The sequence below is a fragment of the Pongo pygmaeus genome, chromosome 6, assembly GCF_028885625.2.
Source record: "Pongo pygmaeus isolate AG05252 chromosome 6, NHGRI_mPonPyg2-v2.0_pri, whole genome shotgun sequence".
Taxonomy (NCBI): domain Eukaryota; kingdom Metazoa; phylum Chordata; class Mammalia; order Primates; family Hominidae; genus Pongo; species Pongo pygmaeus.
Genome location: NC_072379.2, coordinates 96,503,134 through 96,521,774, shown reverse-complemented (window position 1 = coordinate 96,521,774; position 18,641 = coordinate 96,503,134). Strand labels below are relative to the sequence as shown.

At 33.2% G+C, this 18,641-nt stretch overlaps 1 long non-coding RNA gene across 1 annotated transcript in view; it reads right to left on the bottom strand.

The window, feature by feature from the left end:
* The window catches only part of LOC129041384 (uncharacterized), a 49,915-nt gene extending 31,563 nt beyond the window's left edge, over nucleotides 1-18,352 (bottom strand). The window contains exons 1-2 of the long non-coding RNA XR_008503854.1: nucleotides 18,250-18,352; nucleotides 17,282-17,356 (exon numbers count right to left, since the gene is read on the bottom strand). This is a non-coding gene — a long non-coding RNA (uncharacterized LOC129041384). The remainder of the gene's footprint in view (nucleotides 1-17,281; nucleotides 17,357-18,249) is intronic.
* Nucleotides 18,353-18,641: the final 289 nt, after the last annotated feature.

The window sequence follows — 18,641 nt, the reverse complement described above, 5'->3', positions numbered from 1 at the left end:
AACATGAATTTAACAATTATCATGCAGAATGTTTATTTCACAAGCAAATTTTACTAATTTCTTCCTTCAGTTTATTGACCATTTCAGTGAAATCATTTCGCATGCTCACATAAGCTATATTTTTAAATATGAAGTTTGTTGTATTACAATTTAAAATGCTAATTGAAAAAAATCAAGGAAAAGACCTTTCTTCTTTAATTTGCGTAATATTTTCATTGCTTTTCTTTTTATTAGAAAGAAAAGATCTGTTTTTGGTTTAGTTGTGAGTCATTGTAAATTACATTATGCTGTACCTCTGTAGTGGAAAACAGAAATAGGCATATTCTGAAACTCATTCCCAGAATATGTAATATGACTAAAAGAAAATAATATATACAAGAAATATCTAAAACAATAACTTAAATGTTAAAAATATTAATAAACTGGTAATATTATTTTTATATGACTTTTTGTTATATAACAAATATTTTTACATAGCAAATTACTCTACAAAAAGAGGACTCTTACAAAAAAAAATACCAAAAGTAGAATCCTGTCTAAAATAATCCAAGATTAAGAGTTGAGTTTTTTGTTCATTATTTAATATCAATTTTTCTCTCTCTCTCTCACACACACACACATACACACACACACAAACAACAAGAATGAAAATGAGAAAGAAATATTCAATGAATTTAAAGGATCTCAGCAGGGATTCAAATTCCATAACTAACAAACTTAGTTTCCTTAAAAACAAATGAAATATCAAATTTATATAAACCTGTGCATATTAAAAAAGTCTTGAAGATGTTCATATTTAGACCAGCTCCCCATTTGCCCTTAGCAACGTCTACAAACAAGTGCACGCCTTTGGCTATTTATACAAATTCAGTCTTTACACAAATTAAGCCAATAAGTCACTACATTGTTACTCAATATTGAAGCCAATAATTTTATTGTATTTAATTGAGTGATTACGCACATAGGTCATATTTCAGCTTCTGTGTCTGTTTCCCGTTTGTACCTGGTAAGATTATCAGCAAGGCTAGGATCATTATATATCAACAATTTAAAACATAAGTCTTTAGAGTTGACGTGGAGTAACCTATGGATAATTTTTGGCAAGAAGTTCAGGTGATTTAATTTTTAATCCCTGTTTACCTAATAGAAGCTGTTCTGCAAGTAGAATAAAGAATTATTTTTAATATGACTGCATAAATATTTGCAAATCCTGAGATGATTCAGTATTATTTCTGAGTACGACTAGTTGTATACTCACCGCTCTACTGTTGGCTGAGTAACTCCAAAGTTAAGCAAGACCCACTCTTAGGTAATTTGTAACCTAGCAAAGACAATGGCTGGATAAAAATGGCTATACCACAACGGAGTAGGTAACATGTTTCGGTAAAATAACATGAAAATTCAGAAGAGGAAGGAAACACTTCCAAAAGAGGACGAAAGGGAGAAACCTTCAAAGAAGTGGTGGCTTTTCAAAAATGAGGCTTTGAGGCTTTGAAGCACCAAAGTCTTGATAACAAGCCTATTAGAAAAACCTAAAGTATAATAATAATAAATAAATTAATTAATTTAAAAAAGAAAAATACTTTTCAGCGTGTTTCTCTCAATATATATGCATTTCTATATTCATAAATTATTTAAATGTACCACAGCATGGTATATTTTATATGCTCATGAAATACACATAAAAACTAGAATAAATGCAAAAGAATGATATAAATGTGGAAAATATTGTACTACATTATGTTATACTTATCACATCATATTATATTGCAAATGATATAAATATACTACAGTAAATGTTTTTCTATTTCTAAAATGTTACAAACATTTTAGATAGTAATTACTATATTATTAAATAATTTTCATAATGAGATGACAAAGATAAATCAAATAGTTTTAAAACTCATTCATTAATTATACAATAAATGTTAAATATTAAACATACATATATTTGTATAATAAAGTACTTAATATTTATTTCATAATACTTGGAGTGGAAAAAATATGCTTTATTCTTGTTGAAAACATGATTTTACATTATATGATATTACATGTTCATAGCAAAGATCAAAGTTCAGTTTATGTTCATACTCAGTGGCTCTTAAAGATACAAAGGATCCCAAACATCCCTCACAAATATATGTATAACTAAATAGAAGTGCATCCTTTTATACTTAATAAATCATAAATTCATTTTTTGGTTTTATCTACCAACACTGAAAAGTATTGAATATAGCCAGCTGTAAAATATTCTTCATCCTTGATGTCAATCCGATTTTGTTTCAAATCAATTGGATAGTATTTCCTCTTACATTTTTACTAGTTTAAAACCTACTGACATTTTTTATGTGGAAGATTTTTACACCGATTAGAAAATTCTGTTTTCCAGTACAAGTAGGCAGATAAGTGTTTGCGTAGGTGACACAACTGCAGTGGTTTGAAGTCTAGAATGATGGAAACATTTTTAAGCCTCTCCATACTATGAGTTTCTTTCAGATGACAATTGCTTTCTTATTCAACAGTAAATGCCAGAATTATCTTTATGGGACTGATAAAGTACTTATGATTGTCTTTCAGGAAGCAATTGTATATTATAAAATATTTTAAATAAATTTCATAGTCTTTATTGTATTATTAAATTGTATTTGCTTAATAATAAATTAACAAAGTTGGAAAACTTGACCTTTTCTAACGGAAAAATATGTAGCTCATCCTTAAATTTGACAAGTCTATGAACACGATGCCCAGTGTCGGGTACAAAATATTTTAATTATTATGCTTTATCTCTTTATAAAACTGTATGATTCTTAGGGATCTGGGTTTTCTTTTGTTTCCCAAGTACAAATACTTCTGATTTTATTAAAGAAAGTATAGAACATTGAATTCTACATCTTTAAACACTATTATTTTAAGAATCAGTCGAATCAGTCTGGTCTCTTCATAGTGCCGGCATGTCCAATACTTCCCCGACTAAGTTTTTCTTCATTGGTGGTAAATCAAGTCTGCATTCTGAATTGTAATTTTCTTCTGGCTTTTTAATAAAATTAGCTGTCGCTGTTTTTGCTTTTGTTTGCATTGCCCTGCCGCTAAAATTTCTGAGTAATGATTCTAATCGTTCTTGTATTGTTTAGATTGCGGTGTTTGTTGTACTTTGTATATTCTTTATTTTTGACCCAGCGCGCGCGACCCATCACCACGCCGACAAAGTGGTTCCTCAAAGCAAAACACTGCGGCGGTTCCCGGTGACCAGCAGCCACCGCTTCCTGGAGCCTATAGGGGCCTCTCCAGCCGCCACCTCGGCCGTCCCTATGTCCCTCAGGACCTCTTCGATTCACCTCCTCCGCCGGCCTCCTCTCCGGTGCCCGGGACACTGTCGAGCCTCACCAGCTAGCAACGACCCATGTAGAGGCCTGGGAGGCTTCTCCTTGGAGAGACATTGTTCCAAGAATAGGCGCGTCCGACTTCGTTCCCGTCCGGCTCTGCACCATCTGATGGTGCCGTTGTAAGACTAGAGTGCGATCTGTGTTTGATGACTGCTTTCCACTTCTGGCTTAAATTTTCACATCTTTTCTGTAATAAACTTTCTTATGAATATTGCAAATGAATGTATTTCATATATGATGCTATTTCTATAAGTAATTCTTAAACTCTTTGTTTGCTTGCTTTAATTCTGGGCAAACAACCATTATATAAAAATTACCCTTCAATTTTCCCCCATGAATTATAAATTATATTTTCTTTCCAGTAGTCACTTTTTTATGAGACCACGTTTTGCTTAGCGAATGTTTCCTTTAGTAGTTCAAAGAAAGTGATTCTTTAAGTTTTTCATTATTAAAATAGAATATTGAGGATATCATAAGCTAAGACATGTTTAAAAACCTGAACTTTCATTCAACTATAGAACAAATTTTTCACTCTAAATGATTAATTCTAATCAGTTTCTTTATATGCCTAACATTTGTCTACATCTTACAAAAATGTGATAACAAGCAATACATTTTACTTTGTCTTTTATTTCACATCGTCTCTTTTAGCCAATTTCCACTGTAGGAAGAAAATTTATTACCTCAGTCAAATGTGAACTTCTGTCTTTTGCTATTTATTTATTGCTGAATTGGTAAAATTTTGTCAGATTCAAAATGTACACATAATTTATAACATTGCTAAAATATTGTATAATTTTGACTTCATGTTCTGGGTGCTAAATTTTAACATTTTGCCACCTGGGATATATTCATGCTACCACAAGCAAAAAATCTCCAGGGAAAATGTACACTAAAGTTAAAATTCATTATTAACAATAGTGCATGTAAATATTTACTGCAACGATTTCTTCTGAATAATTCTGAATGTTGTTTGGCTGATTTCTGGATAGATCAATTTTTAGCTCCTAACCCTAGAGATAAGCATGCCCAGTGTCATTTATTTGCCCCAACTGCCTCCGCGCAAACCTTTTTATCCTCATTCTGGCCTCATTGAATTTAAATTTCTTTTTTATTTAGGAAGAGAGATTTAGTTTAAACAAGATTATATAATACATAAATCCAGTTCAACTGCATTTATATGAAGTCTAAATGATTGCAATATGCTGAACATGAACAAGTGTGGGGGAATTTTCTTGTCTGTGCAGAACTCCCACCCTGCCTTCTACTTGTGAATGTTTGACATGAGAACGCCATAAGAATTCCAATACCTACTTAAATATTAAAGCTTAGTTTTTTTCTTGTATTTGAGATTTTAAAAAGAATAAATGTAAATAGAAGTTCTAATATTTCTTTCTAGCACCAAAATAGATCATTTAACATATTGCCTTGTGTATAAGAATCACATTTTGGAAAATGCTAACTGATTTAATGTTTATGAACTATTACACCAGTAAATATTTGCTAATGTATTCATTTATCAATGTATATATTCATATAATAAATGGAAGATGAAAAGTGGGAAATGAGGCATTGGTAGAGAAGGTAGCATGACCAAAAGTAGGATAGCAGGAAAATATTTGTTGTTTAATAAAATTCACAGACGGTTTTCATTATTCGTTTTTGAGAAAGGCTGCAACGTGACCACAAGTGCATTTCAGAAAGATTCGCGTGGAAGGACACTGAGGGTTGATTAGCAAGATGAGAAAATGGAGGAGCGAATAGTAGATTTATAACTTTCTATGTGAGAGGTAATGAGTACCAAAAACAAGATGTTGTCAGGAACATATAAAGATACTAAAACACTTTATACTTGCAAAACAATCTCTGGCTTGTGAAATATATATTTATATCATAAATAATCATATATACATATAAAGTACTTGCTTTATACAGTATTGCAGGACTATAAAAATGCCTGTGTAAGCTGAAATTGTGCAAATCAATATTAATAATCCATAGGAAAAATCATAGTTACGGTATTTTAAAAAAATTTCTCAAAACATAAAAATTTTTATTATAGCTTAGAAATTGATAGAGGTGAAAAAATAGTATAACAAATATTTAGTTGATACACTGTAAATGAGAATTAAAATGTTTTATTTCTTTGTTAAGAAGGACATTTCAAGAATAGTTTAAACAGTGCTTGCTGTACGCTATGGAGCAAGGATCTTTTCTGGGCCTTAGCAAATTATCCTATTCCTTTCTAGGTTTGGATCAGCATCCCACATTTTATTATTTGCACTTTCAGTGTTGTAAAATATCTTTGAGATTTCCTTTAATGTGAAGTTTTTTGACAATGTCATTTCCTCCAGGACATCATCATCCTTTTAAGCACAACCATTTACTTAATTTTGGTTAATGTCACCTTCACTAAGTTCTTCTGGCTGCATACCTGTTGTTTCTCAAATAGTGGCAGTGCCAATATTCCCACGATCAGGGATTTTTTTTTTACCTGTTAACTCCATTTATGTTAACTTAGAATCCTGAAAAGTTATTTTCACAGTGTGGCAAATGTTTCTGCAATACTTCATGAATATTACTCAGTTTACTTTCTGAATGTCCTCATGATTTCTAATGCTTGCTTTAAGTCATATTTATCCAAAGATGAGCTAAGGTTAATTGCTTGATCTTCAGTTGTAGTGTCAATGGCTTGTCTGAAAATTCATCTAAAGTTATAGGCTCTAAAAGTTGAAATTATTCCTTGGTCTGTCCACTAACTGACTTAATAAAGTTGCATTTGGTGATAAAATACAAATTTTTGCATCATAACCTTAAGAAATTCAGGGTGACCTGGAGTATTATCCAGCCATAATAGTTCATTAAAAGTTAAATTATTTTGGCAATAGTATCTGTCTACTGCTTAGAAAAAGAAGGGTGTATATGATTCAAGGAGTCACAGTGCTAGAAAAATATACTGAAGCGTACTCATCCTTCAACTGTGGCATCACAAACTACCAAAGAGTGATAGCTTTTATACTTCGATAAAAATAAATTCCACACAGTCTTATTAAACATATAATAAAATAAAATAATCTTCCATATGGCAGTGGAATAGAACTTAGCTTAGATTACCCAGGGCAAGTTCTCAGAAATGTTTGCATTTCAAGAATTCCATGGGATTTCCAGTGTGTAAAGTAGAAATGGTGGGATAAGCTCTCCTTCCTGGACAAAGATCAGGTAGACTTAATGTCTCTTATAAAACATTGGCATTCCCTAAGCTCAAAATTCCTCTTCTCTAACCCAACCCATGGCATGTGCAAGCATCACTTGGCCGTCTTTGCCTTACTTTTTAGGATTTGGGACTGAAGGAACCAGTGTGAATGCTGGCACTCTGGCTTCTGCAATTTCTGTGAATAATAATAATAATGTCCTGTGTATCTGACCCCAAAGTCTTATGTCTTGTACCAGTATACATGAACCAGTGGGAAGTCAACCTCTCAGCTTGCAAGTAAGGCAAAATCTCAGACCCTTCACATTTCTTGCCACAAGAAACTTATTATTTTTCTAGTCACCAAAACATATTTTGTGAATGCATAAACCAGCTCCAGGTCAAAACCTGTAGAAGTGAAATCATTTCAGATGTGTGCTATTCCTTAATGGCAGAATGCTACAAACTCCAGTCTTACACATTTTCAGGGAAGTGGTAAAGCATCACCCTTGCAATCAAAGGTACCAGATTTTTTTTAAAAAAAGCTATTTTATCTATGCACATAGTTTAACTTCCCTTAGAAATCTTTTTTTTCATTTGTAATATGTGGAAAGTTATAATAACTACCTCAGAGCTGTTATGAATATATGAGGTAATGCATAAAAGGAACTAGCACAATAGAGGATATATGAGAAACACTCAACAAATATTTTATATTGCTTTAGAGTTACTTAGGGTACCTCATTAAATAACTCAAAGTCTAGAATGGAATTTTGTAGACCCTCATATTGAACACCCCCATGGGATTGTGATTTGAATATTTTCGGAAGTAACCTATCCTATTCTGAGTTCTGTTCTCCATCAACACTAACAGTAAGATTCCTACGTAATGTTATAAAGCTTTCCCTGAAGAATTAAAGTATCTTTACATGTGTATATACAGGGACCTCTTATGAATGGCTGGTAACTGGAGATGGTTGCTGGCATGGTGCAATCCATCCTCTATATCCACCATCAAATAGTTGTAATTTACAAACCTGATTATGTCATTTTTATACTAAAACTTTCTTCCTACAGAAGAGAGAGTCCAAACCACTTAGCATGCAGTATTTGACATTTTACTCATTTCTTCTTTTCCACTCTGATGTACCATACATTCAGCGAATTCAATACTTTTTCATATTCTCTTCCATATTTCCATTACAAATACGATTCTATGCCCAGAAATGCATCTCTCTCATTACTTTCTTGTGAAACTTTACAAATTCTTTAGGAGCCAGATCAAATGTCACTTCCTTAGTGAGGGCATTCATGACTTCCCCGGGATACTTAGACATTCCCTCCCTCTACTATTACCCAAAAGTGTTCTGTGTACTCTCCTGTGGCATTTATTCTATGGAGTGTAACACTCTGTTTACATGAATTTTTTCATATTTGTCTAGCTTGTGTTTGTGTTTCCAGTGCTGAGGACAAGGAAAGGCTTGTTATATATCTAATTGGCCTTTGAATGAATGAATAAACAAGATTTTGTCTATCATATTCTGGATTAAGTTCTATCATGAGTTTTACTCCCTTTGAGTCTTAAGCATGTATATTCTCTTAGAATCTAATACTAAAATCCCAAGCTCTTTGTCAAGTATGTTCTACCAGACACACTGCTGTCCCAAGTTCTTGGAAATGACCATTCTCTCTGCCTGGAAAATTCTTCCCTTAGATGTTCATATGTCTTGGGTCATCACCTCCTTCTAATTTTTGCTCAATTATCATTTTCTCATTGAAATTTACTCGCATCATCTGACTTAAGTAGGAACTCCTCTTTTTTCCCATTCCTTTTTCCCTATCTTATTTTCTTCCATAGAATTTATCATCCTTTAACATACTACGCAATTGTTTTAATTATAATATCTATTGTCTATGTACACTCACTACTATGTCAACAGTTTTAGGGAAGGTTTCAGGGAAGAGTTGTAGTAGTTTTTTTTTTTCTTCAAGGACGCATTTTCAGTAACTGAAAGAATGTCAGTTTCAATCATTATTGGGAAGAATAACTGTAAGGGACAAACTATGGCAAAGATTTTACATCACATTCTTTCTGAATTCAGTCTCCTATAAAGCCTGGCTCAGAGAAAAGTGTAAGGATTTGATTTATGATATTGAAGTAAATTTTGGAATGCCTCTAACACAGATTTCATAGTTCTACCTAGGACCAGACAGACAGATTTAGAGATTTGTATGTTCATATAATAGGTGTGTTTGTTATGTATGTGAGATATATATAAGGGAACTTAAAAAAGTTTATGGAAAACTGGAATTAAAATACTAAAAATAAAAATATAAACTTTACTTGTCAACATAAGCTTCATCAAGTTCCAGATACTTTTGGGAGCAATAATACCAGCCATTTAGTCCATCTGTAAAGAACTGAGAATTTAACCATGTCAATGCAATCTTTTTTACATTATTAACTGAGGAAAAAAATGAGTGCCCTTTACAGATTTTTAAGAATAGGAAACAGAAAGAAGTCAGAGGAGCCAAGTCAGAACTGTAAGGTGGATGACTAATGATTTGTTATCGAAATTCTCACAAAATTGCTCTTGTTTGAAGAGAGGTATGAGAAGGAGCATTGTAGTGGTGAAGAAGGACTCCCTGGTGAAGTTTCCCGGGGAATTCTTCTGCTAAAGCTTCAGCTAACTTTCTCAAAACACTCTCATAACAAGCAGATGTTACCGTTCTGTGGCCCTCCAGGAAGTCAATAAGCAGAATGCCTTGAGCATCCCCCAAAAATTCTTGCATGACCTTTGCTGTTGACTGATCTGCTTTTGCTTTGACTGGACCACTGCCACCTCTTGGTAGCCATTGTTTTTTGTTGTTCTTTGTCTTCAGTTCACTGGTAAAGCTATATTTTATCTCCTATTACTACTCTTTGAAGAAATGCTTCTTGATTCCAATTTTTAAAAAATTTTCATTAAAAGCTCTGTTCTTGTCTGCAGCAGATTCAGGCACAACAGTTTTAGCACCTATTGAGTGAAAGGTTTGTTCAGTTTTAATTTTTCCACAAAATGTGTGGTAAACAAATTGAGATATCTATGATATTGGCTATTGTTTGTTCTATTAATCATCAGTCCTCTTCAGTTAGGTCATGGACAAGATTACTTTTTTTCTTACAAATTGGTGTGGATAGTCTGCCACTTTGGGCTTCATTTTCAACATCATCTCATCACTTCTTAAAATCAGTTACCCATTTGCAAACTGCTGATTTCTTTGGGGCATTGTCCCTATAAATTTTTGGAAAGCATCAATGATTTCACAATTCTTACACTAAAACTTCACCACATATTTGATGTTTTTGCTTTAATTTTGGTAGAATTCACACTGCTCTTATAGGGGCTCTTTTCAAACTGATGTATTATCTTTTTTGTGCCTTAAACTAGGTCCTCTTCAGATATATTATAGCAAATTAGCATGCAATTATTTTGAAGCAAAAATATTTTGAAATCCATGCATTGATTTGTCATAATATACACTTTCCGTGAACTTATTGAAGACCCCTCCTGTGTGTGTGTGTGTGTGTGTGTGTGTGTGTGTGTGTGTGTGTGTCAGAACTGTCAGACACTTTTGTAAGCGATGAAACCAGCCATTTAGTCCATCTCTAAAGAACTGAGAGTCCTAGGAATCTAACCATGTCAGTGCAGTCTTTTTCACATTATTAACTGAGGAAAAAATGAGTGCCCTTTACAGATTTTTAAGATTAGGAAACAGAAGCCAGGGCAGCCAAATCAGAACTGTATATGTGCACATATATATGTAAATTTGTACGCTTATACCAAGTATTGCAAGTATTAACATCTCTATTTGACATTATAAAAATGAAATATAAGTAAATAATATATCCAGTCAAACATTAAGTCATAAAACAGTATTTTTCCCTTTCATTGATTATTTGTTAGCTCCTTCTAAAATATAGCCTAGTTATAAAATAGCCATAGATTTTTAAAGCATCTTTGAATGTCAAGAGCTAAGATAAACAACAGAAGGGCATGCTAAAAACAGTCAATTAATTTGTATTTTCTGGTGAAGCAGGAAAGAACAGAGGAGAGAAGGGGAGGGAAAGGAGATGCCTGGCCCTATTACTCATCCTGAGTCACTGATTGCGTGCCTGAAAAAGTACAGACCTTTCATGGGGAACTCAAGCTCTTTTGAACCAAAGGCTTAAGTAACCCTTGGAGAAAATGGTAGTTTATGCTTTCTGAATTATTATATAATCTTATTACTGGGACAAATTCCCATTCATTATATGAATTATTTCGTATAAGATGTCAAACTAACAGATATAGAAAGTTTAATAAGAAACATTGTATTTCTCCCAGTTGATATGTTTATTTAGGACCACAGTATTTTAGCAGTGCTAGAAGACCATTCAGGTATTTGCTTGTTATTTGGTTGCTCAGTGGGTTTCAATAACTTTTGATTCTAAAATGCCCCCCAAACACTTCAAAGAACCGAAACTTTAAAAAATTGCTGCTAATTTATCTCTAATAAAAAAAGGTATCCAGTTTAAAAAGCACTGTTTTTGGTTTTGTTTTTCCCTAATAGAGTGTTTATGTTGACAGATGAGGAATGAAGGGGAAAATTGAGGGTAAATGATTTTTTTTCTCTTTTTGCTTTCTTAAAATGTTCTTTTCAAGGTTTAATAATGTATGCAGTTTGGAAAAGTAGTCAGGCCTTGAATTCTTAGTTATCAAGCAGTATATGGATCGTACCCAATCAATCTGTCGCAAAATGAAAATTGAACAAAGTTTTGCTGAAATTGAAGTAGACAGTTTTAAAGGATCAAAGTTAATTATATTAGTCCCTCAAATTCCCAAGGTTATGATAACAAAATAACTCATCAATACTCTTACAAATTAGGCCTGAACATATGAACACAATCTTTGTCAATTTGGTGTCTCTGTAATGAGTGATGAATCTAGTAGAACATGAGGCGAGGTGGCATTGTTTGGAGATGGAAAAAAGAATTATAACAGTCACTTCTAGCATTCTTATTTGCACATTAAAAAATCAAGACTACAAGGAAGGTGTGTTGGACATTTCACTCCATTCTTGGAGAACTCAATTTATATATATGGTTTGATGGGGAACAGAACAGGAAGACGGCTAGCCTCTTAGCAGCTCTATTATTTATAGCTTCTCCGAACCCCTCACTTGTCTTATTTTTAAAATGAGGATAATATCAATTTCCTCACAGGTTTTTAAATAATTTACTTATATATAAATATAAACCTATTTACATATTTTATACTATATGTTTATATTTTAAAATTATTCATATTTGTATATATACATGACATAGACAACAGGCATATGACACCCTTGGCTCAGAGCTATTCAAAATTTTAAACCCCATTGTCTTTCTCTGCATTGTGAGTGAAAACTGCCTCTTTATCTTCCTTTTTATCATCTTAATCTTGCTCTTTGGAGCTACCTTTAAAAAGCTTCATTGCAATTATTTTCATTGCTTCATGAATTTGAAAAGGAATATCACAGTTTTACTTAATTGTTCATTTGTTCTATTCTCTAGGTTAAATATTACTAAGCCTGTAATTCTTTTTTAGCTGATATAATCCCAGATGCCCTCCAAAATATATGCATGTTTTTCAAAGGCATATCTGCAAATTTCTTAAATGCAATGTCCCAAACTGTACTTGGTTATTTTGCAAATGGAAGTTGATTGGTTCAGAGTAGTATATAATCCTCTTGAGGTATACATTATACTTACATGATAACAGGGTAAGATTGCATTGATGTTTTATTTTCTACTAACTTTTGTTTGGATACTTCTATAAGAAAGACAAAATGGCTACTAATAATCATATTCAGAGATACTTAGGTTTGAGTCCTAGCTACATAGTCACAAAACCTAAAATGTATCTCATAATGTCTATTATATTATTTGAATAAATGTTGACTTTAAGTCTCATTGTTCTCTTTTGTAAAATAGGTATATAGGTTGTGCTAAGTATGGTGTCTGGCACATAGCACACACATTATGTGTGATATTAGCAGGAAATTATCATTTCTTAATTTCATTTTCAACATTATCATTATAAAATATTCTAAGAAGCCACGTCTTACAGCTAATTTGCCTTTTTCCTTCTTGAAAAGGAACTCATCTTGATAAGCATAGTTTTAAAATACTCCCTTTCTTTTTAGTCAAGGGAATTTTAACCAGTGAAGCCTTTTCCTTGAAGATGGGGAAATCCATAATACACAGGAGATACCTGTGATCAAACTCAATATTTTCTGCCTTGGCCATCATATATATTAAGATGGCATGCTCACTTTTCTCCAAATGGCATTAACTTTACGTAATCCTTGTTCCTGCAGATTCAAATCCAAGATAGCAGCTCACCCTACTTACTCCCTTTACCTTCTTAAGAATCCTCTAAGACAAAGTAAATATATAATAAAGGCTCTTATTTTAGTAAAATATAATTTATATCTATCTATATTTATTGCTATCTGAATTATCACATTTCCACATCACAAGTACTTCTTGTCTCTGACATAGTTTTGTGATCAAATCTTCGTCATATCCTATAGCTCACCTTTCAACTCGTCCTTTTAAATGGCTGACATATTTACATTAATACCATACAGCCTACCGTATATTTCTATTTTCCTTCTCCTTAAAACGTCACCAAAATTTTCCCCACCATCCTATAGCTTTTTATATATGTGGATATTTTCTTGATACCAAATATAATTATATTTGTTTTTTTTGTGAGAAAAATCTGCCCTTTCTTTTAAATATTACAGGCATGAGCTCAGTATGACTAGTGTTAGTTATTTTATAATTTCGTATTTTTCCAATGAGTATTTATAGAAATTTGTAGATGTCTGAAACATACTTTTTGTCAATTACTGCTGTGATTATTGGTAAGATGACCATCTACTCTATCCTGGCATAATTACCAAGTGTTCTTTCACTCTCAAAATGACCATTTTGAAGGGTAAATTATACAGTTTCTCTTATTGGAAATATAAGTCTGCTTAGAAATGTTACATCATATTGATAAAACTATTAAAAACTCAATATAAACTGAAGATGTTTTCAATCATATATGTAAGATTTCAAGGCTAATTGTCGACATTGTATTTATATTCTGATTTTAAAAAGAGTTCAACTACATATTAATTTTAGTACAAACATTCTAAGGCAAGCAGCCATCAGACCCATTTGCTAATATGTTAATGTGGAAGTGCATACATGTATATTGGTTGCACAATGACAATTCTCACAGTATACGAGGATGATTATTATGGTGTCTATGCATTTCAAGATGTATTTGAGGAAAATAGCCAAACATATACATATATTATGCTAATAAATATAGATGTGATCATATGATCAATGTTCATATTTAGCAACACAATGTGTTCTATAAGATATTTATTCTCATAAATCTGTATATTTTGGTTTTCCACTACTCCCAATAACATCTTCTGCTCAAGCAGTATAGAACGTTTAGATTTTTTTTTTAACTTCTTCCTGTTGTTCTAAACCACCTAGCTTATGTATACTGCACTTTCTGTGTCTTTTTCCTGTGGCAACTCCCACTTATCATTAAATACCATCCCCAGATGGAGTTAATTATTCCTTCCATTATCACTGCACTCCCTTCAAAAGCATTTTAATTGCCTGTTGATGTATTTCTTTCCTATCTCAAATTATGAGCACCTTGAAAGCAGAGAACATTCATTTTCATCATCATACTGTATGTCTTGCATACAATATGGAATTCAGTTAATAATGGAATAATATGTGAATGTAAGAATTACATGAATGAATGAGTGAATAAACGAAAGTGTGAGTGACTTACTAAATGTGTAATGGTTATGAAATTTAGAGTACAACCAAACGTGAAGAATGCAGCCTTTTTATTTCCTACTTATAAAAATAATTGAGTGTCAGCCAGGCGCGGTGGCTCACACCTGTAATCCCAGCACTTTGAGAGGCCGAGGCGGGCAGATCACCTGAGGTCAGGAGTTCGAGACCAGCCTGACCAACATGGAGAAACCCTGTCTCTATGAAAAACAGAAAATTAGCTGGGCATGGTGGCGCATGCCTGTAATCCCAGCTACTCAGGAGGCTGAGCCAGGAGAATCACTTGAACCCAGGGGTCAGAAGTTGCACTGAGCCAAGATCATGCCATTGCACTCCAGCCTGGGCAACAAGAGCGAAACTCCATCTCGACAATAATAATAATAATAATAATAGTAATAATAATAATTGGGTGTCAAATGGGACCATATTTGGGTATTACAGATTAGAAATCCATTTTCCTCCCAAGAAAAATGTGAGCAAAATGATAATAATTAAAATCAGAAGTTTTCACATAAAAATCCAAATTCCTAGCTTCCCTTGGAAAATCATAAGATTTGGCAATACATAGTATGCATTCCTAAATGACAATCATTGGCTTGAGTTAAGCAGTAGCTACTTCTTTGAGCACACAGTCCCCATCCCTATATTCTATATAGGATGTCTCATTTATTATTCGTGTATCAATTTGCCACCCAGGATTCAGTGAGTTCTATTAAAGCACTAACGTGGGATTGTTTTAAGTTAAACATCACCAATTTCAGTAAAAATGAGTGACAGACATTTTAGGGAGGAGAAAAGGAATGGTGAAATATGTAAAACTGAGGCATATTTAATGAAAATAATGTAAAAGTCCTTGTCTGAAACTTAAAGGAAGAAAAATAGTGCAATGTTTAAGAGCCTGAATTTTAGATTTGGAGAACTGATCTAGAATTTTGCTAGATTGGATAAACTGCTTAATTTCATAGAGGTTAAGTTCCCTCATTAGAGAAATAGAAGCAATAATAATTACAATAGTTTAGATCTACCCCTTAGATTTGTTGCAAGGATTAAATATAACCATATATATGTAGGCTTGGTTGAGCGTAAAGGTTTTAGACATGCCTAGACATGCTCAGACATTTATGATAGCCTAAGACAAGTCTTATCCTAAAACAAGTCAAAGACATATATAGAGAAGGGCTATAGGAAGAAGGTGAAGGAGAAGGGGGAAAATTTCTGAGAGACAAGCATCAATGCCTGGAGCCACATTTAACAACTTCATCCACATTTTGCAACAGTACTTAGTGTAAACTGGACATCCCAAGGGCCTATGCTGTCTTCCCTTCAAATGTGCATATTCTGTTTAGACACAGCGGTATCTTGCAGATGATTCATTGGGAGATGGTAGTTTTCATTGGAAGTGGTACAATAAAGAGGAGAGATAGTGATACCCAGAAGCTGCCTAGCAGACAAAAGGTAGTGCAGCAATAGCAAGTGTCTTCATGAGTGCCAGTGAGACACTTTCAGAAACATATCTGAGGGTTACTTTACTAGGCAGCTAATGTCCTTTGTGATAAGAAGAGGCAAAAGCCAGTAACATTTGTAAAATAGCTACTATGACTTTATCTGACAATTGCATTATATAGGTAACAAAATACAAAGTGTGGTATTTTAATATTTGAAGAATTTTCTATGTATTCAGAATCCTCTGTGTAGCAGAGGTAACTTTGCATTCACCAACACCCATATCCTATTCTTACTGATTCACAGCTACATCTGAGTCCTTTATGTGTGGTTAGTGAATGTGGAAGTGCTGTATACAATTCCAGGCCTGTCACCTAAAAACCTCCAGAATGAGCCTATTAACTCTCTGTGATGATAAGACACAGAACCATCTTCAGTGATCTTTGAGCCCTACTTACTGGGAGAGCCACACAATTTAAAGAACTTGGGTCCCTAAATGACAATGCTGAAAACTATCCATCAAACAGTAACATCTGCAATAGGCTTGAGTGAAAAAGAAACATCTGTTGTGTTAAGCCACTGGTATTTGGGGGTTACTTACCATAACAAATAAATGTGGTCACCCAAATATTCTGAAATACCATCTCTTCAGGTCATTTTAGTTATCTGAGTCTATGTAAATAAGAAAAAAATAACAACCAGAGCTAGCTGAAATCAGAAACCACAAACAGTCTTTGTTCACAAGTAAGTAGTTATTTGATCTGTCCCACAACCATCATTATTTCCATCTTTGCATTGTCTACCTGAGAACTATCAAAAGCACGTCTGTCCTACTCTGTTCCCCATCTGGAAGAAAGTAGACATGTTCAAACTTCCATGGCCATTTCTGCAGTATTGTTAAAAAATCAGTGCACACTCACAAACCTGTACTTTTCTTCCTAAAATAGGGTGTTGACCTCAAACAAAAACAGGTTTAGGCTACATCTACATGGGTGACCATGTGTGGCATAAAATAGATTTTCCAGCATGCGTTTATTTGGCAATGACTTAAAAGTGCAACCAGATGTTTTCATAGAGAACAGCTCTTTTAGCCACAAATGTTTCCAATTTAAATGCATTTGTTTTGACTCTATTTTGCTGCAGATGGAAAACATCCATTTTCTTTCTTTCCATTGGGGATAGACAGTGAACGTTGGCAAATCTCATAGAGAATGATTACCAATGTAGACAAAACTTCGGTGAGAGCTGAATCTCCAGGAGAAAATTTTTAAAAGACAAGTTTGCATTTTAAACAGATTGGCTCTTTTAAGACCATTTTCCCCCTCTAATTTGTACCATAAGTCTTAAACATCTGTATGTGTTTGATCCTAGGGAACTTACCTTACTTTTAAGTGATAAGTCAAACAGATCTATTCAGAATGACAGCATAGCTTCCGGGCGTGCCATTGATAGTTACTGCAAACAGATATTTCAGATTTTCTTATCAAAATGTGAATTATGTAGGTGTGCTTTACTAAATTTTCTTGCAATTGGCAGGTTGAAAAATTACAAGAATTGTAAATGTCTTTATAAAAATAACAGAAAAGCTTTTCTTATTTTTTCAAAAACAAACTAATGTGTACGTGACAGAGTATAAAATGATCTTGGCAAGAGTATGGATTTCTGTTTTAAGAAGCTGGGAGTTATATTTTAACTCATGAAATGTAATGTTTTCTTTAACCAAATTATCCTTAACATTTGTTGTTTTAGTTTAACTCTATGATTTCTGAGAAGCTTTTGAAAACAAGATATTTTAAAATTTTATTTCTTGTTTTAGACACTTAAATGAGTAAAAAAGGTCCAAATACTGTTTTGAGCAGTAAAAGTTTTATTTTTCCCCTGGAAGAGTAAAATCCCTGTCAGCCAGACTATAATACTTACACAGATGGAGCACTGTGATACACATATGCTATTTTAAATATATAGACCCTGTAAGATGGAGCTAGAAATGCTAAAATGAATATTAATTTTTGCAGTAGTAATTAGACTGATGCAAGAACAATTGTCTGTCTTTCTCCTATGTCTTCCCACTTGCAAGTATTTCAGTTAAGATGTCATTCTTAACTGACATCTTGTGGAAAGTATTTACATATATGTTTTCTCAGTTTTTCCTTCTAGATAATATTAACTTTTGTTAGATATCTTTTGATTACTTTATCTGTCATAGATATTCCAATGAATTTTCATTAAATTAAAGTTCATCTTTTAAAAAACCACTTCACCCACTCTTCAAACTACGTTAACAAGTTAAGTATTCACCTCCTACTACATAGTCACTTTGGCCTCATTATACAGGATATTGTTCTTACCAATGATTATCTGTTGAGGGAAATCTGGGTTTCTCCTAGATCCCAGTTAAAGAGAGGAACACTGTGAGATCTTGGCCCTGCTGCAAAACCTCTCCAGTCATTCTCCCAGTTTGTTATCACTGGGGAAATAACTTATTTTGCCAGACTGCAGAGCTGGACAGGGTTCTAAGAATGTAAAGTAGTCATAGACTGTTTAAATGATCCATTGGAATTGACTGTTGGCTGGCAGAAGTTATCAAAGTTATCTGGACAAGGAAAAAGCCATGGTTGTCCAATTTTCCCCTAATAGTACTATGTTGTTTAATTTGTAAATTATAATGATAAATAGCAAATATTTTCACTTTACTACTATCTCGATCTGAAATACTATATATGATGTGAGTTTCTAATGA